The sequence below is a fragment of the Pseudophryne corroboree genome, chromosome 1 (assembly GCF_028390025.1).
Source record: "Pseudophryne corroboree isolate aPseCor3 chromosome 1, aPseCor3.hap2, whole genome shotgun sequence".
Classification (NCBI taxonomy): domain Eukaryota; kingdom Metazoa; phylum Chordata; class Amphibia; order Anura; family Myobatrachidae; genus Pseudophryne; species Pseudophryne corroboree.
Window position 1 is genome coordinate 2,533,177 of NC_086444.1, and position 8,018 is coordinate 2,541,194.

Genomic DNA, 8,018 nt, shown 5'->3' on the forward strand with positions numbered 1-8,018 from the left:
CCAACCATACCAGTCACCGTCCCAAATACCGCCAACCATACACATCACCGTCCCAAATACCGCCAACCATACACGTCACCGCCCCAAATACGGCCAACCATACACGTCAGCGTCCTAAATACCGCCAACCATACCAGTCACCGTCCCAAATACCGCCAACCATACACATAACCGTCCCAAATACCGCCAACCATACACATCACCATCCCAAATACCGCCAACCATACACATCACCATCCCAAATACCGCCAACCATACCCGTCACCGTCCCAAATACCGCCAACCATACCAGTCACCGTCCCAAATACCGCCAACCATACACATCACCATCCCAAATACCGCCAACCATACACATCACCATCCCAAATACCGCCAACTATACACGTCACCGCCCCAAATACGGCCAACCATACACGTCAGCGTCCTAAATACCGCCTGGATGCAGTCAGTTTACCTCCAATCAAAATCCCGACACCAATTGACTGATGGTCAAAATACCGACAAGGTCAAAATCCAGACATGGACAAAATACCGACATTTAAAATACCGACATGTAAAATGCCGACAGGTCAAAATACCGACATGAGTTTTTTATGATTTTTTTCACTGAAACCGACTTGTTCATACTTTACCATCCCAGTGGACCTGGAGGGGGAATATAATAGTTGTCCGAGCGCAGCGAGGCACCGTGCCCGAAGCATGGCGAGCGCAGCAAGCCATGCGAGGGGACGCGGTACTCTTTATATGGTGTCCATGATGACTTATGTCGACATACACACACAAAAACAACAAAAATGCATGTCGGTATTTTGACCTGTCGGCATTTCACATGTCGGTATTTTGACCTTGTCGGTATTTTATTTTAAATGTCGGTATTTTGTCCATGTCGGGATTTTGACCTTGTCGGGATTTTGACCATTGGTTAATTGGTGTCGGGATTTTAAACGTCGGGATTTTGATTGGAGGTATTTCATACCGATCCCATACCGCCAACCATACACGTCAGTGTCATAAATACCGCCTACCATACAAGTCACCGTCATAAATACCGTTACCGTCCCAAATACCGCCAAGCACCCACACCACTCCCCCAAATACCGCCAACCATACACATCACCATCCCAAATACCGCCAACCATACACATCACCATCCCAAATACCGCCAACCATACACATCACCATCCCAAATACCGCCAACCATACACGTCACCGTCATAAATACCGCCAACCATACACGTCACCGTCCCAAAAACCGCCAACCATACCCATCACCGTCCAAAATACCGCCTACCATACCCATCACCGTCCCAGATACCGCCTACCATACCCGTCACCGTCCCAGATACCGCCAACCATACACATCACCGTCCCAAATACCGCCAACCATACATGTCACTGTCCCAAATACCGCCAACCATACCCATCACCATCCCAAATACCACCAACCATACCCATCACCATCCCAAATACCGTCAACCATACCCATCACCGTCCCAAATACCGCCAACCAAACCCATCACCTTCCTAAATACCGCCAACCATACCCTTCACCATCCTAAATATCGCCAACCATAAACATCACCGTCCTAAATACCGCCAACCATACACATCACCATCCCAAATACCACCAACCTTACACGTCCCCGTCCCAAATACCGCCAACCATACACGTCCCCATACCAAATATCGCCAAGCATACACGTCCCCGTCCCAAATACCGCCAACCATACACGCCCCCATCCCAAATACCGCCTACCATACACGTCCCTGTCCCAAATACCGCCAACCTTACACGTCCCCGTCCCAAATACCGCCAACCATACACGTCCCCGTCCCAAATACCGCCAACCATACACGTCCCCGTCTCAAATACCGCCAACCATACCCATCACCGTCCCAAATACCGCCAACCATACCCATCACCGTCCCAAATACCGCCAACCATACCCATCACCATCCTAAATACCGCCAACCATACCCATCACCGTCCCAAATACCGCCAACCAGACCCATCACATTTCTAAATACCGCCAACCATACACATCACCGTCCCAAATACCGCCAACCAAACCCATCACCGTCCTAAATACCGCCAACCAAACCCATCACCGTCCTAAATACCGCCAACCATACACATCACCGTCCCAATTACAGCCAACCATAAACATCACCGTCCTAAATACCGCCAACCATACCCATCACCATCCCAAATACCACCAACCTTACATGTCACCATCCCAAATACCGCCAACCATACACGTCACCGTCGTAAATAGCACCCACACCACGCACCCAAACACCGCCAAGCACCCACACCACGCACCTATATACCGCCAACCATACATGTCCCCGTCCCAAGTAACGGCAACCATACACGTCCCCGTTCCAAATACCACCAACCACACACACCATGCACCTAAACACCGCCAAGCAACCACACCATGCACCCAAATACTGCCAAACATACATGTCACCGTCCCAAATACCGCCAAACATACATGTCACTGTTCCAAATACCGCCAGACATACATGTCACCGTCCCAAATACCGCCAACCATACACGTCACAGTCCTAAATACCGCCAAGCACCCACCCCACGCACCAAATACCACCAACCATACACGTCACCGTCCCAAATACCGCCAAGCACCCACCCCACGCACCAAATACCACCAACCATACACGTCACCGTCCCAAATACCGCCAAGCACCCACCCCACACACCAAATACCACCAACCATACACGTCACCGTCCCAAATACCGCCAAGCACCCACCCCACGCACCAAATACCACCAACCATACACGTCACCGTCCCAAATACCGCCAAGCACCCACCCCACGCACCAAATACCGCCAACCATACACGTCACCGTCCCAAATACCGCCAAGCACCCACCCCACGCACCAAATACCGCCAACCATACACGTCACCGTCCCAAATACCGCCAAGCACCCACCCCACGCACCAAATACCACCAACCATACACATCACCATCCCAAATACCACCAACCTTACACGTCCCCGTCCCAAATACCGCCAACCATACACGTCCCCATCCCAAATATCGCCAAGCATATACGTCCCCGTCCCAAATACCGCCAACCATACACGCCCCCATCCCAAATACCGCCTACCATACACGTCCCCGTCCCAAATACCACCAACCATACACGTCCCCGTCCCAAATACCGCCAACCATACACGTCCCCGTCCCAAATACCGCCAACCATACACGTCCCCGTCCCAAATACCGCCAACCATACACGTCCCCGTCCCAAATACCGCCAACCATACCCATCACCATCCTAAATACCGCCAACCATACCCATCACCATCCTAAATACCGCCAACCATACCCATCACCGTCCCAAATACCGCCAACCAAACCCATCACCATCCTAAATACCGCCAACCATACCCATCACCGTCCCAAATACCGCCAACCAAACCCATCACCGTCCTAAATACCGCCAACCATACACATCACCATCCCAAATACCACCAACCTTACATGTCACCGTCCCAAATACCGCCAACCATACACGTCACCGTCGTTAATAGCACCAAGCACCCACACCACGCACCCAAACACCGCCAAGCACACGCACCTATATACCGCCAACCATACATGTCCCCGTCCCAAATAACGGCAACCATACACGTCCCCGTCCTAAATACCGCCAAGCACCAACACCACGCACCCAAATACCGCCAAGCACCACACCACGCACCCAAATACCGCCAACCATACATGTCACCGTCCCAAATACCACCAACCATACACGTCACCGTCCCAAATACCGCCAGCCATACACGTCATCGTCCCAAATACCGCCAGCCATACACGTCACCGTCCCAAATACCGCCAAGCACCCACACCACGCACCAAATACCACTAACCATACACATCACCGTCCCAAATACCGCCAAGCACCCACACCACGCAACAAATACCACCAACCATACACATCACTGTCCCAAATACCGCCAACCATACACGTCACCGTCCCAAATACCGCCAACCATACACATCACCTCGCCAAATACCGCCAACCATACACATCACTGTCCCAAATACCACAATGCACACAAATACCGCCAAGCACCCACTCCACGCACCCATATACCGCCAACCGTACACGTCACTGTCCCAAATACCGCCAACCATACACGTCACCGTCCCAAATACCGCCAAGCACCCACACCATGCACCCAATACCGCCAGCCATACACGTCACCGTCCCAAATACCGCCAAGCACCCACACCATGCACCCAAATACCGCCAGCCATACACATCACCGTCCCAAATACCGCCAACCACACACGTCACCATCCCAAATACCGCCAACCATAACCCTCACCGTCTGCCTAATACATCCCACTCACCTAACGGGAGGACAAGAGTAACTCATTCCCCTGTCAGTATATTACGGTTACGGCTGAGGTGTATACGGGTGACTCTCCGGTAAGTGAATATAAAGTTCCGGGCATCACACGCTTTTCACTTTTAATGTAATAGCTTAGTAGTGATGTCTTACCCTGCAGCATCACACACTGACATCTTGGTATTATGGAGAAGTGTGTCGTTTGTATTTGTGTAGCTGTCCCGTGCATGACGGAGAATCGCCCATATATTCTAATATTATATGTATATACACACGGAGGGGGCGGGGTATAGAAAGTCGTACACAGCAGTATATATAAGGATGGATACACGCACAGCAGTATATATAAAGATGGATATACGCACAGCAGTATATATAAGGATGGATACACGCACAGCAGTATATATAAGGATGGATACACGCACATCAGTATATATAAGGATGGATACACGCACAGCAGTATATATAAAGATGGATATACGCACAGCAGTATATATAAGGATGGATACACGCACAGCAGTATATATAAGGATGGATACACGCACAGCAGTATATATAAGGATGGATACACGCACAGCAGTATATATAAGGATGGATACACGCACAGCAGTATATATAAGGATGGATACACGCACAGCAGTATATATAAGGATGGATACACGCACAACAGTATATATAAGGATGGATACACACACAGCAGTATATATAAGGATGGATACACGCACAGCAGTATATATAAGGATGGATACACGCACAGCAGTATATATAAGGATGGATACACGCACAGCAGTATATATAAGGATGGATACACACACAGCAGTATATATAAGGATGGATACACGCACAGCAGTATATATAAGGATGGATACACGCACAGCAGTATATATAAGGATGGATACACGCACAGCAGTATATATAAGGATGGATACACGCACAGAAGTATATAAGGATGGATACACGCACAGCAGTATATAGGGATGTATATACACACGGGGAGTATATAAAATTGTACACAGCAGTATATAGGGATGTATATAAACAGAGGGAGTATATAAAGTTGTACACAGCAGTATATAGCGATGTATATACAAAGGGGCAGTATATAAAGTTGTACACAGCAGTATATAGGGATGTATGTACACAGGGGGGAGTATATAAAGTTGTACACAGCAGTATATAGGGATGTATATACATAGGGGGAGTATATAGGGATGTATATACACAGGGGGAATATATAAAGTTGTATACAGCAGTATATAGGGATGTACATACACAGGGGAGTATATAAAGTTGTACACAGTAGTATATAGGGATGTATACACACAGGAGGAGTATATAAAGTTGTACACAGCAGTATATAGTGATGTATATACACAGGGGCAGTATATAAAGTTGTACACAGTAATATATAGGGATGTATATACACAGGAGGAGTATATAAAGTTGTACACAGCAGTATATAGGGATGTTTATACACAGGAGGAGTATATAAAGTTGTACACAGTAGTATATAGGGATGTATATACGCAGGAGGAGTATATAAAGTTGTACACAGCAGTATATAGGGATGTACATACACAGGGGAGTATATAAAGTTGTACACAGCAGTATATAGGGATGTATATATACACGAGGAGTATATAAAGTTGTACACAGTAGTATATAGGGATGTGTATACACACAGGAGGAGTATATAAAGTTGTACACAGCAGTATATAGGGATTTATATATACAGGAGGAGTATATAAAGTTGTAAACAGCAGTATATAGGGATGTATATACATACAGGAGCAGTATATAGGGATGTATATACACAGGAGGAGTATATAAAGTTGTACACAGCAGTATATAGGGATGTATATACATACAGGAGCAGTATATAGGGATGTATATACACAGGAGGAGTATCTAAAGTTGTAAACAGCAGTATATAGTGATGTATATACACAGGAGGAGTATATAAAGTTGTACACAGCAGTATATAGGGATGTATATACACAGGAGTATATAAAGTTGTACACAGTAGTATATAGGGGTGTATATACACAGGAGGAGTATATAAAGTTGTACACAGTAGTATATAGGGGTGTATATACACAGGAGGAGTATATAAAGTTGTACACAGTAGTATATAGGGATGTACATACACAGGGGAGTATATAAAGTTGTACACAGTAGTATATAGGGATGTGTATACACACAGGAGGAGTATATAAAGTTGTACACAGCAATATATAGTGATGTATATACACAGTAGGAGTATATAAAGTTGTACACAGCAGTATATAGTGATGTATATACACAGGAGGAGTATATAAAGTTGTACACAGCAGTATATAGGGATGTATATACATACAGGAGCAGTATATAGGGATGTATATACACCCAGGGCAGGGACAGCACACTATGTAGGAATGTATGGCCTCAGGCAGGGTATATAAGGAAGAATACACACAGGCGGGGTATATGGGAACGCACAACCCCAGTGAGGGGTATACAGGGTCAGGGGGCATCTCTAGGGGTAACAGGGGGTCTGGGTGCCCCCGGGCCGCACTCACCGTCCTGTCCTCACCGCTCTCTGACTCCACAGTGGCCGACCCCGCCCGGGAACTGCTGTGTGTCGCGTTACTGCCGCCAGGGGCCGCTATGCCAACCGCACCGCGCTCTATGCCGCGTACCTGCCGCTAGGGGCCGCTCTATCCCACTCTGCGCTCTATGCTCCATCCTCCACTGGCAGCCGGAAATCCCGCCTCCATGCCGATTGCTGGCAGATTCCTCCGCCTCCATGCCGAGTGCTGGCAGATCCCCCCCCCCCCCCCCCCCGCCTCCATGCCAAGTGCTGGCAGAATCCTCTGTCTCCATTGAAAGTGTTGGCAGAATGTTATGGCTTTCGGGGCTAGATTCATCATCGCTTGGAAAGTGATAAAATGGAGAGTGAAAAAGCACCAGCCAATCAGCTCCTAATTGTCATGTTACAGGCTGTGCATGAAAAATGACAGCTGTGAGCTGATTGGCTGTACTTTTTCTCCATTTTATCACTCTCCAGGCGATGATGCATCTAGCCCTGAATATCCGCCATTACGCCGCAGTATTTAGCGCTAGGGTTGTGGCTGGCTATTTATTATGCTAGCCGTTCATCAGAACGATTTCTTTCCAGTCAGCCAGCGTTTTGGCAGTGTGAGGGAGGAAACAATTTCCCACACGCTGGAAAACGTCCAGAAACGGTCGGTCGACTAGTTGGGAAAATCAAATCTGTGTGATTTTTACCAACTAATGGTTCAGGTGTAGCGGGAACTGAGCGATAAGTAGGCGGACACCGGCCAGCAGTGTCTTCTTCTTCCCCATCACTGCTGGCTGCGCTGAGTCTGTCATCCCAGGATCCCCGATAGCGGCGGTACTGTGGAACAGGAACTGGTTAAGGGGCCGCTGCGGCAGTGCGTTACCGCTGTCATGCCAACAATTCCCATCATGACAACTTTATTGAACTTACTATGTGATTTGAGACAATTTATACGTCAACAAAGGTCCCATCAAGTCCTGGAAGGAGGACACATGATGAGAGCTGCAGGTGACATGCGGTCCAAAGAGTCTGTGAGACCAATGGCCCATAGTAACCGCTACTTATTGTG

General features: G+C 47.9%; 1 protein-coding gene across 1 annotated transcript in view; it reads right to left on the reverse strand.

The window, feature by feature from the left end:
• TLN1 (talin 1) overlaps positions 1 to 7,075 on the reverse strand; it is a 367,391-nt gene extending 360,316 nt beyond the window's left edge. Inside the window, exon 1 of the mRNA XM_063957473.1 lies at positions 6,948 to 7,075. The gene's annotated coding sequence lies outside the window, so the exon portion shown is untranslated. The remainder of the gene's footprint in view (positions 1 to 6,947) is intronic.
• Between the last annotated feature and the right edge of the window lie 943 nt (positions 7,076 to 8,018).